This window comes from Lagopus muta, unplaced genomic scaffold (assembly GCF_023343835.1).
Source record: "Lagopus muta isolate bLagMut1 unplaced genomic scaffold, bLagMut1 primary scaffold_93, whole genome shotgun sequence".
NCBI classification, from domain to species: domain Eukaryota; kingdom Metazoa; phylum Chordata; class Aves; order Galliformes; family Phasianidae; genus Lagopus; species Lagopus muta.
Window position 1 is genome coordinate 119034 of NW_026040272.1, and position 16861 is coordinate 135894.

At 28.7% G+C, this 16861-nt stretch overlaps 1 long non-coding RNA gene across 1 annotated transcript in view; it reads right to left on the reverse strand.

Annotated features, from left to right (window-relative positions):
- The window catches only part of LOC125687857 (uncharacterized), a 109357-nt gene that overhangs the window by 12400 nt on the left and 80096 nt on the right, over positions 1 to 16861 (reverse strand). Inside the window, exons 23-26 of the long non-coding RNA XR_007374497.1 lie at positions 9787 to 10033; positions 6219 to 6834; positions 4701 to 5029; positions 515 to 678 (exon numbers count right to left, since the gene is read on the reverse strand). This is a non-coding gene — a long non-coding RNA (uncharacterized LOC125687857). The remainder of the gene's footprint in view (positions 1 to 514; positions 679 to 4700; positions 5030 to 6218; positions 6835 to 9786; positions 10034 to 16861) is intronic.

The window sequence follows — 16861 nt, forward strand, 5'->3', positions numbered from 1 at the left end:
CATAGAAATCCCTGTTTTGAACCTTAAATATCGCTTACTTACATAGAAATCCCCGTTTTTAACCTTAAATGTCGCTTATTTTCATAGAAATCCCCATTTTTAACCTTAAATATCGCTTATTTTCATATAAATCCCCGTTTTTATCCTTAAATATCGCTTATTTTCATAGAAATCCCCGTTTTTCCCCTTAAATATTGCTTATTTTCATAGAAATCCCTGTTTTTAACCTTAAATATCGCTTATTTTCATAGAAATCCCTGTTTTTAACCTAAAATATCGCTTATTTTCATAGAAATCCCCGTTTTTAACCTAAAATATCGCTTATTTTCATAGAAATCCCCGTTTTTCCCCTTAAATATCGCTTATTTTCATAGAAATCCCCGTTTTTAACCTTAAATATCGCTTATTTTCATAGAAATCCCTGTTTTTAACCTTAAATATCGCTTATTTTCATAGAAATCCCTGTTTTTAACCTGAAATATCGCTTATTTTCATAGAAATCCCCGTTTTTAACCTAAAATATCGCTTATTTTCATAGAAATCCCTGTTTTTAACCTTAAATATCGCTTATTTTCATAGAAATCCCTGTTTTTAACCTAAAATATCGCTTATTTTCATAGAAATCCCTGTTTTTAACCTAAAATATCGCTTATTTTCATAGAAATCCCCGTTTTTAACCTTAAATGTCGCTTATTTTCATAGAAATCCCGGTTTTTAACGTTAAATGTCGCTTATTTTCATAGAAATCCCCGTTTTTAACCTTAAATATCGCTTATTTTCATAGAAATCCCCGTTTTTAACCTGAAATGTCGCTTATTTTCATAGAAATCCCGGTTTTTAACCTTAAATGTCGCTTATTTTCATAGAAATCCCCGTTTTTAACCATAAATATCGCTTATTTTCATAGAAATCCCCGTTTTTCCCCTTAAATATCGCTTATTTTCATAGAAATCCCTGTTTTTAACCTTAAATATCGCTTATTTTCCTAGAAATCCCCGTTTTTAACCTTAAATGTCACTTATTTTCATAGAAATCCCCGTTTTTAACCTAAAATATCGCTTATTTTCATAGAAATCCCCGTTTTTAACCTTAAATATCGCTTATTTTCATAGAAATCCCCGTTTTTTCCCCTTAAATATCGCTTATTTTCATAGAAATCCCCGTTTTTAACCTTAAATATCGCTTATTTTCATAGAAATCCCCGTTTTTAACCTTAAATATCGCTTATTTTCATAGAAATCCCCGTTTTTAACATTAAATATCGCTTATTTTCATAGAAATCCCCGTTTTTAACCTTAAATATCGCTTATTTTGATAGAAATCCCCGTTTTTAACCTTAAATATCGCTTATTTTCATAGAAATCCGTGTTTTTAACCTTAAATATCGCTTATTTTCATAGAAATCCCTGTTTTTAACCTTAAATATCGCTTATTTTCATAGAAATCCCCGTTTTTAACCTTAAATGTCGCTTACTTTCATAGAAATCCCCGTTTTTAACCTTAAATGTCGCTTATTTTCATAGAAATCCCTGTTTTTAACCTTAAATATCGCTTATTTTCATAGAAATCCCTGTTTTTAACCTTAAATATCGCTTATTTTCATAGAAATCCCCGTTTTTAACCTGAAATATCGCTTATTTTCATAGAAATCCCTGTTTTTAACCTAAAATATCGCTTATTATCATAGAAATCCCTGTTTTTAACCTTAAATATCGCTTATTTTCATAGAAATCCCCGTTTTTAACCTGAAATATCGCTTATTTTCATAGAAATCCCTGTTTTTAACCTAAAATATCGCTTATTATCATAGAAATCCCTGTTTTTAACCTTAAATATCGCTTATTTTCAAAGAAATCCCTGTTTTTAACCTTAAATATCGCTTATTTTCATAGAAATCCCTGTTTTTAACCTTAAATATCGCTTATTTTCATGGAAATCCCTGTTTTTAACCTTAAATATCGCTTATTTTCATAGAAATCCCCGTTTTTAACCCTAAAATATCGCTTATTTTCATAGAAATCCCTGTTTTTCCCCTTAAATATCACTTATTTTCATAGAAATCCCGGTTTTTAACCTTAAATATCGCTTATTTTCATAGAAATCCCTGTTTTTAACCTTAAATATCGCTTATTTTCATAGAAATCCCTGTTTTTAACCTTAAATATCGCTTATTTTCATAGAAATCCCCGTTTTAAACCTAAAATATCGCTTATTTTCATAGAAATCCCTGTTTTTAACCCTAAATATCGCTTATTTTCATAGAAATCCCTGTTTTTAACCTGAAATATCGCTTATTTTCATAGAAATCCCCGTTTTTAACCTTAAATATCGCTTATTTTCATAGAAATCCCTGTTTTTAACCTTAAATATCGCTTATTTTCATAGAAATCCCCGTTTTTAACCTTAAATGTCGCTTATTTTCATAGAAATCCCCGTTTTTAACCTTAAATATCGCTTATTTTCATAGAAATCCCTGTTTTTAACCTTAAATATCGCTTATTTTCATAGAAATCCCCGTTTTTAACCTTAAATATCGCTTATTTTCATAGAAATCCCCGTTTTTAACCTGAAATATCGCTTATTTTCATAGAAATCCCTGTTTTTAACCTTAAATATCGCTTATTTTCATAGAAATCCCCGTTTTTAACCTTAAATATCGCTTATTTTCATAGAAATCCCCGTTTTTAACCTTAAATATCGCTTGTTTTCATAGAAATCCCCGTTTTTAACCTTAAATATCGCTTATTTTCATAGAAATCCCCGTTTTTAACCTTAAATATCGCTTATTTTCATAGAAATCCCTGTTTTTCCCCTTAAATATCACTTATTTTCATAGAAATCCCTGTTTTTAACCTGAAATATCGCTTATTTTCATAGAAATCCCCGTTTTTAACCTTAAATATCGCTTATTTTCATAGAAATCCCCGTTTTTCCCCTTAAATATCGCTTATTTTCATAGAAATCCCCGTTTTTAACCTTAAATATCGCTTATTTTCATAGAAATCCCCGTTTTTAACCTTAAATGTCGCTTACTTTCATAGAAATCCCCGTTTTTAACCTTAAATATCGCTTATTTTCATAGAAATCCCCGTTTTTAACATTAAATGTCGCTTACTTTCATAGAAATCCCCATTTTTAACCTTAAATGTCGCTTATTTTCATAGAAATCCCCGTTTTTAACCTTAAATATCGCTTATTTTCATAGAAATCCCCGTTTTTAACCTTAAATATCGCTTATTTTCATAGAAATCCCCGTTTTTAACATTAAATATCGCTTATTTTCATAGAAATCCCCGTTTTTAACCTTAAATATCGCTTATTTTCATAGAAATCCCCGTTTTTAACCTTAAATATCGCTTATTTTCATAGAAATCCCCGTTTTTCCCCTTAAATATCGCTTATTTTCATAGAAATCCCTGTTTTTAACCTTAAATATCGCTTATTTTCATAGAAATCCCCGTTTTTAACCTTAAATGTCGCTTACTTTCATAGAAATCCCCGTTTTTAACCTTAAATGTCGCTTATTTTCATAGAAATCCCTGTTTTTAACCTTAAATATCGCTTATTTTCATAGAAATCCCTGTTTTTAACCTTAAATATCGCTTATTTTCATAGAAATCCCCGTTTTTAACCTGAAATATCGCTTATTTTCATAGAAATCCCTGTTTTTAACCTAAAATATCGCTTATTATCATAGAGATCCCTGTTTTTAACCTTAAATATCGCTTATTTTCATAGAAATCCCCGTTTTTAACCTGAAATATCGCTTATTTTCATAGAAATCCCTGTTTTTAACCTAAAATATCGCTTATTATCATAGAAATCCCTGTTTTTAACCTTAAATATCGCTTATTTTCAAAGAAATCCCTGTTTTTAACCTTAAATATCGCTTATTTTCATAGAAATCCCTGTTTTTAACCTTAAATATCGCTTATTTTCATGGAAATCCCTGTTTTTAACCTTAAATATCGCTTATTTTCATAGAAATCCCCGTTTTTAACCCTAAAATATCGCTTATTTTCATAGAAATCCCTGTTTTTCCCCTTAAATATCACTTATTTTCATAGAAATCCCGGTTTTTAACCTTAAATATCGCTTATTTTCATAGAAATCCCTGTTTTTAACCTTAAATATCGCTTATTTTCATAGAAATCCCCATTTTTAACCCTAAAATATCGCTTATTTTCATAGAAATCCCCGTTTTAAACCTAAAATATCGCTTATTTTCATAGAAATCCCTGTTTTTAACCCTAAATATCGCTTATTTTCATAGAAATCCCTGTTTTTAACCTGAAATATCGCTTATTTTCATAGAAATCCCTGTTTTTAACCTTAAATATCGCTTATTTTCATAGAAATCCCTGTTTTTAACCTTAAATATCGCTTATTTTCATAGAAATCCCCGTTTTTAACCTTAAATGTCGCTTATTTTCATAGAAATCCCCGTTTTTAACCTTAAATATCGCTTATTTTCATAGAAATCCCTGTTTTTAACCTTAAATATCGCTTATTTTCATAGAAATCCCCGTTTTTAACCTTAAATATCGCTTATTTTCATAGAAATCCCCGTTTTTAACCTGAAATATCGCTTATTTTCATAGAAATCCCTGTTTTTAACCTTAAATATCGCTTATTTTCATAGAAATCCCCGTTTTTAACCTTAAATATCGCTTATTTTCATAGAAATCCCCGTTTTTAACCTTAAATATCGCTTGTTTTCATAGAAATCCCTGTTTTTAACCTTAAATATCGCTTATTTTCATAGAAATCCCTGTTTTTAACCTTAAATATCGCTTATTTTCATAGAAATCCCTGTTTTTTCCCCTTAAATATCACTTATTTTCATAGAAATCCCTGTTTTTAACCTGAAATATCGCTTATTTTCATAGAAATCCCTGTTTTTCCACAAAAACATTGCTTATTTTCATAGAAATCCCCGTTTTTAACCTTAAATATCGCTTATTTTCATAGAAATCCCCGTTTTTAACCTTAAATATCGCTTATTTTCATAGAAATCCCTGCTTTTAACCTTAAATATCGCTTATTTTCATAGAAATCCCCGTTTTTAACCTTAAATATCGCTTATTTTCATAGAAATCCCCGTTTTTAACCTTAAATATCGCTTATTTTCATAGAAATCCCTGTTTTTCACCTTAAATATCGCTTATTTTCATAGAAATCCCCGTTTTTAACCTTAAATATCGCTTATTTTCATAGAAATCCCCGTTTTTAACCTTAAATATCGCTTATTTTCATAGAAATCCCCGTTTTTAACCTGAAATATCGCTTATTTTCATAGAAATCCCTGTTTTTAACCTTAAATATCGCTTATTTTCATAGAAATCCCCGTTTTTAACCTTAAATATCGCTTATTTTCATAGAAATCCCCGTTTTTAACCTTAAATATCGCTTGTTTTCATAGAAATCCCCGTTTTTAACCTTAAATATCGCTTATTTTCATAGAAATCCCTGTTTTTAACCTTAAATATCGCTTATTTTCATAGAAATCCCTGTTTTTCCCCTTAAATATCACTTATTTTCATAGAAATCCCTGTTTTTAACCTGAAATATCGCTTATTTTCATAGAAATCCCCGTTTTTAACCTTAAATATCGCTTATTTTCATAGAAATCCCCGTTTTTCCCCTTAAATATCGCTTATTTTCATAGAAATCCCCGTTTTTAACCTTAAATATCGCTTATTTTCATAGAAATCCCCGTTTTTAACCTTAAATGTCGCTTACTTTCATAGAAATCCCCGTTTTTAACCTTAAATATCGCTTATTTTCATAGAAATCCCCGTTTTTAACATTAAATGTCGCTTACTTTCATAGAAATCCCCATTTTTAACCTTAAATGTCGCTTATTTTCATAGAAATCCCCGTTTTTAACCTTAAATATCGCTTATTTTCATAGAAATCCCCGTTTTTAACCTTAAATATCGCTTATTTTCATAGAAATCCCCGTTTTTAACATTAAATATCGCTTATTTTCATAGAAATCCCCGTTTTTAACCTTAAATATCGCTTATTTTCATAGAAATCCCCGTTTTTAACCTTAAATATCGCTTATTTTCATAGAAATCCCCGTTTTTCCCCTTAAATATCGCTTATTTTCATAGAAATCCCTGTTTTTAACCTTAAATATCGCTTATTTTCATAGAAATCCCCGTTTTTAACCTTAAATGTCGCTTACTTTCATAGAAATCCCCGTTTTTAACCTTAAATGTCGCTTATTTTCATAGAAATCCCTGTTTTTAACCTTAAATATCGCTTATTTTCATAGAAATCCCTGTTTTTAACCTTAAATATCGCTTATTTTCATAGAAATCCCCGTTTTTAACCTGAAATATCGCTTATTTTCATAGAAATCCCTGTTTTTAACCTAAAATATCGCTTATTATCATAGAGATCCCTGTTTTTAACCTTAAATATCGCTTATTTTCATAGAAATCCCCGTTTTTAACCTGAAATATCGCTTATTTTCATAGAAATCCCTGTTTTTAACCTAAAATATCGCTTATTATCATAGAAATCCCTGTTTTTAACCTTAAATATCGCTTATTTTCAAAGAAATCCCTGTTTTTAACCTTAAATATCGCTTATTTTCATAGAAATCCCTGTTTTTAACCTTAAATATCGCTTATTTTCATGGAAATCCCTGTTTTTAACCTTAAATATCGCTTATTTTCATAGAAATCCCCGTTTTTAACCCTAAAATATCGCTTATTTTCATAGAAATCCCTGTTTTTCCCCTTAAATATCACTTATTTTCATAGAAATCCCGGTTTTTAACCTTAAATATCGCTTATTTTCATAGAAATCCCTGTTTTTAACCTTAAATATCGCTTATTTTCATAGAAATCCCCGTTTTTAACCCTAAAATATCGCTTATTTTCATAGAAATCCCCGTTTTAAACCTAAAATATCGCTTATTTTCATAGAAATCCCTGTTTTTAACCCTAAATATCGCTTATTTTCATAGAAATCCCTGTTTTTAACCTGAAATATCGCTTATTTTCATAGAAATCCCTGTTTTTAACCTTAAATATCGCTTATTTTCATAGAAATCCCTGTTTTTAACCTTAAATATCGCTTATTTTCATAGAAATCCCCGTTTTTAACCTTAAATGTCGCTTATTTTCATAGAAATCCCCGTTTTTAACCTTAAATATCGCTTATTTTCATAGAAATCCCTGTTTTTAACCTTAAATATCGCTTATTTTCATAGAAATCCCCGTTTTTAACCTTAAATATCGCTTATTTTCATAGAAATCCCCGTTTTTAACCTGAAATATCGCTTATTTTCATAGAAATCCCTGTTTTTAACCTTAAATATCGCTTATTTTCATAGAAATCCCCGTTTTTAACCTTAAATATCGCTTATTTTCATAGAAATCCCCGTTTTTAACCTTAAATATCGCTTGTTTTCATAGAAATCCCTGTTTTTAACCTTAAATATCGCTTATTTTCATAGAAATCCCTGTTTTTAACCTTAAATATCGCTTATTTTCATAGAAATCCCTGTTTTTCCCCTTAAATATCACTTATTTTCATAGAAATCCCTGTTTTTAACCTGAAATATCGCTTATTTTCATAGAAATCCCTGTTTTTCCACAAAAACATTGCTTATTTTCATAGAAATCCCCGTTTTTAACCTTAAATATCGCTTATTTTCATAGAAATCCCCGTTTTTAACCTTAAATATCGCTTATTTTCATAGAAATCCCTGTTTTTAACCTTAAATATCGCTTATTTTCATAGAAATCCCCGTTTTTAACCTTAAATATCGCTTATTTTCATAGAAATCCCCGTTTTTAACCTTAAATATCGCTTATTTTCATAGAAATCCCTGTTTTTCACCTTAAATATCGCTTATTTTCATAGAAATCCCCGTTTTTAACCTTAAATATCGCTTATTTTCATAGAAATCCCCGTTTTTAACCTTAAATATCGCTTATTTTCATAGAAATCCCCGTTTTTAACCATAAATATCGCTTATTTTCATAGAAATCCTTGTTTTTAACCTAAAATATCGCTTATTTTCATAGAAATCCCTGTTTTTCCACTAAAATATCGCTTATTTTCATAGAAATCCCCGTTTTTAACTTTAAATATCGCTTATTTTCATAGAAATCCCTGTTTTTAACCTTAAATATCGCTTAATTTCATAGAAATCCCCGTTTTTAACCTGAAATATCGCTTATTTTCATAGAAATAACCGTTTTTCCCCTTAAATATCGCTTATTTTCATAGAAATCCCCGTTTTTAACCTTAAATATCGCTTATTTTCATAGAAATCCCTGTTTTTAACCTAAAATATCGCTTATTTTCATAGAAATCCCTGTTTTTAACCTTAAATATCGCTTATTTTCATAGAAATCCCTGTTTTTCCACTAAAATATCGCTTATTTTCATGGAAATCCCCGTTTTTAACTTTAAATATCGCTTATTTTCATAGAAATCCCCGTTTTTAACCTTAAATATCGCTTATTTTCATAGAAATCCCTGTTTTTAACCTTAAATATTGCTTATTTTCATAGAAATCCCTGTTTTTCCCCTGTAATATCGGTTATTTTCATAGAAATCCCTGTTTTTCCTGAAATATCGCTTATTTTCATAGAAATCCCCGTTTTTAACCTTAAATATCGCTTATTTTCATAGAAATCACCGTTTTTCCCCTTAAATATCGCTTATTTTCATAGAAATCCCCGTTTTTAACCTTAAATATCGCTTATTTTCATAGAAATCACCGTTTTTAACCTTAAATATCGCTTATTTTCATAGAAATCCCTGTTTTTCCCCTTAAATATCGCTTATTTTCATAGAAATCCCTGTTTTTAACCTTAAATATCGCTTATTTTCATAGAAATCACCGTTTTTAACCTTAAATATCGCTTATTTTCATAGAAATCCCTGTTTTTAACCTAAAATATCGCTTATTTTCATAGAAATCCCTGTTTTTAACCTTAAATATCGCTTATTTTCATAGAAATCCCCGTTTTTAACCTTAAATATCGCTTATTTTCATAGAAATCCCTGTTTTTAACCTTAAATATCGCTTATTTTCATAGAAATCCCTGTTTTTAACCTTAAATATCGCTTATTTTCATAGAAATCCCCGTTTTTAACCTTAAATATCGCTTATTTTCATAGAAATCCCTGTTTTTAACCTTAAATATCGCTTATTTTCATAGAAATCCCCGTTTTTAACCTGAAATATCGCTTATTTTCATAGAAATCCCCGTTTTTAACCTAAAATATCGCTTATTTTCATAGAAATCCCTGTTTTTAACCTAAAATATCGCTTATTTTCATAGAAATCCCCGTTTTTAACTTTAAATATCGCTTATTTTCATAGAAATCCCTGTTTTTAACCTTAAATATCGCTTATTTTCATAGAAATCCCCGTTTTTATCCTTAAATATCGCTTATTTTCATAGAAATCCCCGTTTTTAACCTTAAATATCGCTTATTTTCATAGAAATCCCCGTTTTTAACCCTAAATATCGCTTATTTTCATAGAAATCCCTGTTTTTAACCTAAAATATCGCTTATTTTCATAGAAATCCCTGTTTTTCACCTTACAATATCGCTTATTTTCATAGAAATCCCTGTTTTTAACCTTAAATATCGCTTATTTTCATAGAAATCCCCGTTTTTAACCTTAAATATCGCTTATTTTCATAGAAATCCCTGTTTTTAACCTTAAATATCGCTTATTTTCATAGAAATCCCTGTTTTTAACCTTAAATATCGCTTATTTTCATAGAAATCCCCGTTTTTAACCTTAAATATCGCTTATTTTCATAGAAATCCCCGTTTTTAACCCTAAAATATCGCTTATTTTCATAGAAATCCCTGTTTTTAACCTTAAATATCGCTTATTTTCATAGAAATCCCTGTTTTTAACCTGAAATATCGCTTATTTTCATAGAAATCCCTGTTTTTAACCTTAAATATCGCTTATTTTCATAGAAATCCCTGTTTTTAACCTAAAATATCGCTTATTTTTATAGAAATCCCTGTTTTTAACCTTAAATATCGCTTATTTTCATAGAAATCCCCGTTTTTAACTTTAAATATCGCTTATTTTCATAGAAATCCCTGTTTTTAACCTAAAATATCACTTATTTTCATAGAAATCCCTGTTTTTAACTTTAAATATTGCTTATTTTCATAGAAATCCCTGTTTTTAACCTTAAATATCGCTTATTTTCATAGAAATCCCCGTTTTTAACCTTAAATATCGCTTATTTTCATAGAAATCCCTGTTTTTAACCTAAAACATCGCTTATTTTCATAGAAATCCCCGTTTTTAAATTTAAATATCGCTTATTTTTATAGAAATCCCTGTTTTTAACCTTAAATATCGCTTATTTTCATAGAAATCCCTGTTTTTAACCTAAAATATCGCTTATTTTCATAGAAATCCCTGTTTTTCCTCTTAAATATCGCTTATTTTCATAGAAATCCCTGTTTTTAACCTAAAATATCGCTTATTTTCATAGAAATCCCCGTTTTTAACCTTAAATATCGCTTATTTTCATAGAAATCCCTGTTTTTAACCTTAAATATCGCTTATTTTCATAGAAATCCCCGTTTTTAACCTTAAATATCGCTTATTTTCATAGAAATCCCTGTTTTTAACCTAAAATATCGCTTATTTTCATAGAAATCCCCGTTTTTAACCTAAAATATCGCTTATTTTCATAGAAATCTCTGTTTTTAACCTAAAATATCGCTTATTTTCATAGAAATCCCTGTTTTTAACCTTAAATATCGCTTATTTTCATAGAAATCCCTGTTTAACCCCTTAAATATCGCTTACTTTCATAGAAATCCCCGTTTTTAACCTAAAATATCGCTTATTTTCAAAGAAATCTTCGTTTTTAACCTAAAATATCGCTTATTTTCATAGAAATCCCCGTTTTTAACCTAAAATATCGCTTATTTTCATAGAAATCTCTGTTTTTAACCTAAAATATCGCTTACTTTCATAGAAATCCCGGTTTTTAACCTAAAATATCGCTTATTTTCAAAGAAATCCCCGTTTTTAACCTAAAATATCGCTTATTTTCATAGAAATCCCCGTTTTTAACCTTAAATATCGCTTATTTTCATAGAAATCCCCGTTTTTCCTCTTAAATATCGCTTATTTTCATAGAAATCCCTGTTTTTAGCCTTAAATATCGCTTATTTTCATAGAAATCCCTGTTTTTAACCTTAAATATCGCTTATTTTCATAGAAATCCCCGTTTTTAACCTTAAATATCGCTTATTTTCATAGAAATCCCCGTTTTTAACCTTAAATATCGCTTATTTTCATAGAAATCCCCGTTTTTAACCCTAAATATCGCTTATTTTCATAGAAATCCCCGTTTTTAACCTTAAATATCGCTTATTTTCATAGAAATCCCTGTTTTTAACCTTAAATATCGCTTATTTTCATAGAAATCCCTGTTTTTAACCTTAAATATCGCTTATTTTCATAGAAATCCCTGTTTTTAACCTTAAATATCGCTTATTTTCATAGAAATCCCCGTTTTTAACCATAAATATCGCTTATTTTCATAGAAATCCTTGTTTTTAACCTAAAATATCGCTTATTTTCATAGAAATCCCTGTTTTTCCACTAAAATATCGCTTATTTTCATAGAAATCCCCGTTTTTAACTTTAAATATCGCTTATTTTCATAGAAATCCCTGTTTTTAACCTTAAATATCGCTTAATTTCATAGAAATCCCCGTTTTTAACCTGAAATATCGCTTATTTTCATAGAAATAACCGTTTTTCCCCTTAAATATCGCTTATTTTCATAGAAATCCCCGTTTTTAACCTTAAATATCGCTTATTTTCATAGAAATCCCTGTTTTTAACCTAAAATATCGCTTATTTTCATAGAAATCCCTGTTTTTAACCTTAAATATCGCTTATTTTCATAGAAATCCCTGTTTTTCCACTAAAATATCGCTTATTTTCATGGAAATCCCCGTTTTTAACTTTAAATATCGCTTATTTTCATAGAAATCCCCGTTTTTAACCTTAAATATCGCTTATTTTCATAGAAATCCCTGTTTTTAACCTTAAATATTGCTTATTTTCATAGAAATCCCTGTTTTTCCCCTGTAATATCGGTTATTTTCATAGAAATCCCTGTTTTTCCTGAAATATCGCTTATTTTCATAGAAATCCCCGTTTTTAACCTTAAATATCGCTTATTTTCATAGAAATCACCGTTTTTCCCCTTAAATATCGCTTATTTTCATAGAAATCCCCGTTTTTAACCTTAAATATCGCTTATTTTCATAGAAATCACCGTTTTTAACCTTAAATATCGCTTATTTTCATAGAAATCCCTGTTTTTCCCCTTAAATATCGCTTATTTTCATAGAAATCCCTGTTTTTAACCTTAAATATCGCTTATTTTCATAGAAATCACCGTTTTTAACCTTAAATATCGCTTATTTTCATAGAAATCCCTGTTTTTAACCTAAAATATCGCTTATTTTCATAGAAATCCCTGTTTTTAACCTTAAATATCGCTTATTTTCATAGAAATCCCCGTTTTTAACCTTAAATATCGCTTATTTTCATAGAAATCCCTGTTTTTAACCTTAAATATCGCTTATTTTCATAGAAATCCCTGTTTTTAACCTTAAATATCGCTTATTTTCATAGAAATCCCCGTTTTTAACCTTAAATATCGCTTATTTTCATAGAAATCCCTGTTTTTAACCTTAAATATCGCTTATTTTCATAGAAATCCCCGTTTTTAACCTGAAATATCGCTTATTTTCATAGAAATCCCCGTTTTTAACCTAAAATATCGCTTATTTTCATAGAAATCCCTGTTTTTAACCTAAAATATCGCTTATTTTCATAGAAATCCCCGTTTTTAACTTTAAATATCGCTTATTTTCATAGAAATCCCTGTTTTTAACCTTAAATATCGCTTATTTTCATAGAAATCCCCGTTTTTATCCTTAAATATCGCTTATTTTCATAGAAATCCCCGTTTTTAACCTTAAATATCGCTTATTTTCATAGAAATCCCCGTTTTTAACCCTAAATATCGCTTATTTTCATAGAAATCCCTGTTTTTAACCTAAAATATCGCTTATTTTCATAGAAATCCCTGTTTTTCACCTTACAATATCGCTTATTTTCATAGAAATCCCTGTTTTTAACCTTAAATATCGCTTATTTTCATAGAAATCCCCGTTTTTAACCTTAAATATCGCTTATTTTCATAGAAATCCCTGTTTTTAACCTTAAATATCGCTTATTTTCATAGAAATCCCTGTTTTTAACCTTAAATATCGCTTATTTTCATAGAAATCCCCGTTTTTAACCTTAAATATCGCTTATTTTCATAGAAATCCCCGTTTTTAACCCTAAAATATCGCTTATTTTCATAGAAATCCCTGTTTTTAACCTTAAATATCGCTTATTTTCATAGAAATCCCTGTTTTTAACCTGAAATATCGCTTATTTTCATAGAAATCCCTGTTTTTAACCTTAAATATCGCTTATTTTCATAGAAATCCCTGTTTTTAACCTAAAATATCGCTTATTTTTATAGAAATCCCTGTTTTTAACCTTAAATATCGCTTATTTTCATAGAAATCCCCGTTTTTAACTTTAAATATCGCTTATTTTCATAGAAATCCCTGTTTTTAACCTAAAATATCACTTATTTTCATAGAAATCCCTGTTTTTAACTTTAAATATTGCTTATTTTCATAGAAATCCCTGTTTTTAACCTTAAATATCGCTTATTTTCATAGAAATCCCCGTTTTTAACCTTAAATATCGCTTATTTTCATAGAAATCCCTGTTTTTAACCTAAAACATCGCTTATTTTCATAGAAATCCCCGTTTTTAAATTTAAATATCGCTTATTTTTATAGAAATCCCTGTTTTTAACCTTAAATATCGCTTATTTTCATAGAAATCCCTGTTTTTAACCTAAAATATCGCTTATTTTCATAGAAATCCCTGTTTTTCCTCTTAAATATCGCTTATTTTCATAGAAATCCCTGTTTTTAACCTAAAATATCGCTTATTTTCATAGAAATCCCCGTTTTTAACCTTAAATATCGCTTATTTTCATAGAAATCCCTGTTTTTAACCTTAAATATCGCTTATTTTCATAGAAATCCCCGTTTTTAACCTTAAATATCGCTTATTTTCATAGAAATCCCTGTTTTTAACCTAAAATATCGCTTATTTTCATAGAAATCCCCGTTTTTAACCTAAAATATCGCTTATTTTCATAGAAATCTCTGTTTTTAACCTAAAATATCGCTTATTTTCATAGAAATCCCTGTTTTTAACCTTAAATATCGCTTATTTTCATAGAAATCCCTGTTTAACCCCTTAAATATCGCTTACTTTCATAGAAATCCCCGTTTTTAACCTAAAATATCGCTTATTTTCAAAGAAATCTTCGTTTTTAACCTAAAATATCGCTTATTTTCATAGAAATCCCCGTTTTTAACCTAAAATATCGCTTATTTTCATAGAAATCTCTGTTTTTAACCTAAAATATCGCTTACTTTCATAGAAATCCCGGTTTTTAACCTAAAATATCGCTTATTTTCAAAGAAATCCCCGTTTTTAACCTAAAATATCGCTTATTTTCATAGAAATCCCCGTTTTTAACCTTAAATATCGCTTATTTTCATAGAAATCCCCGTTTTTCCTCTTAAATATCGCTTATTTTCATAGAAATCCCTGTTTTTAGCCTTAAATATCGCTTATTTTCATAGAAATCCCTGTTTTTAACCTTAAATATCGCTTATTTTCATAGAAATCCCCGTTTTTAACCTTAAATATCGCTTATTTTCATAGAAATCCCCGTTTTTAACCTTAAATATCGCTTATTTTCATAGAAATCCCCGTTTTTAACCCTAAATATCGCTTATTTTCATAGAAATCCCCGTTTTTAACCTTAAATATCGCTTATTTTCATAGAAATCCCTGTTTTTAACCTTAAATATCGCTTATTTTCATAGAAATCCCTGTTTTTAACCTTAAATATCGCTTATTTTCATAGAAATCCCTGTTTTTCCTCTAAAATATCGCTTATTTTCATAGAAATCCCTGTTTTTAACCTTAAATATCGCTTATTTTCATAGAAATCCCCGTTTTTAACCTTAAATGTCGCTTATTTTCATAGAAATCCCTGTTTTTAACCTTAAATATCGCTTATTTTCATAGAAATCCCTGTTTTTAACCTTAAATACCGCTCATTTTCATAGAAATCCCAGTTTTTAACCTTAAATATCGCTTATTTTCATAGAAATCCCTGTTTTTCCCCTAAAATATCGCTTATTTTCATAGAAATCTCTGTTTTTAACCTAAAATATCGCTTATTTTCATAGAAATCCCTCTTTTTAACCATAAATATCGCTTATTTTCATAGAAATCCCTGTTTTTAACCTTAAATATCGCTTATTTTCATAGAAATCCCTGTTTTTAACCTTAAATATCGCTTATTTTCATAGAAATCCCCGTTTTTAACCTTAAATATCGCTTATTTTCATAGAAATCCCTGTTTTTAACCTTAAATATCGCTTTTTTTCATAGAAATCCCCGTTTTAAACCTAAAATATCGCTTATTTTCATAGAAATCCCTGTTTTTAACCTAAAATATCGCTTATTTTCATAGAAATCTCTGTTTTTAACCTAAAATATCGCTTATTTTCATAGAAATCCCTGTTTTTAACCTTAAATATCGCTTATTTTCATAGAAATCCCTGTTTTTCCCCTTAAATATCGCTTACTTTCATAGAAATCCCCGTTTTTAACCTAAAATATCGCTTATTTTCAAAGAAATCTTCGTTTTTAACCTAAAATATCGCTTATTTTCATAGAAATCCCCGTTTTTAACCTAAAATATCGCTTATTTTCATAGAAATCTCTGTTTTTAACCTAAAATATCGCTTACTTTCATAGAAATCCCGGTTTTTAACCTAAAATATCGCTTATTTTCAAAGAAATCCCCGTTTTTAACCTAAAATATCGCTTATTTTCATAGAAATCCCCGTTTTTAACCTTAAATATCGCTTATTTTCATAGAAATCCCCGTTTTTCCCCTTAAATATCGCTTATTTTCATAGAAATCCCTGTTTTTAGCCTTAAATATCGCTTATTTTCATAGAAATCCCTGTTTTTAACCTTAAATATCGCTTATTTTCATAGAAATCCCCGTTTTTAACCTTAAATATCGCTTATTTTCATAGAAATCCCCGTTTTTAACCTTAAATATCGCTTATTTTCATAGAAATCCCCGTTTTTAACCCTAAATATCGCTTATTTTCATAGAAATCCCCGTTTTTAACCTTAAATATCGCTTATTTTCATAGAAATCCCTGTTTTTAACCTTAAATATCGCTTATTTTCATAGAAATCCCTGTTTTTAACCTTAAATATCGCTTATTTTCATAGAAATCCCTGTTTTTCCTCTAAAATATCGCTTATTTTCATAGAAATCCCTGTTTTTAACCTTAAATATCGCTTATTTTCATAGAAATCCCCGTTTTTAACCTTAAATGTCGCTTATTTTCATAGAAATCCCTGTTTTTAACCTTAAATATCGCTTATTTTCATAGAAATCCCTGTTTTTAACCTTAAATACCGCTCATTTTCATAGAAATCCCAGTTTTTAACCTTAAATATCGCTTATTTTCATAGAAATCCCTGTTTTTCCCCTAAAATATCGCTTATTTTCATAGAAATCCCCGTTTTTAACCTGAAATATCGCTTATTTTCATAGAAATCCCTCTTTTTAACCATAAATATCGCTTATTTTCGTAGAAATCCCTGTTTTTAACCTTAAATATCGCTTATTTTCAT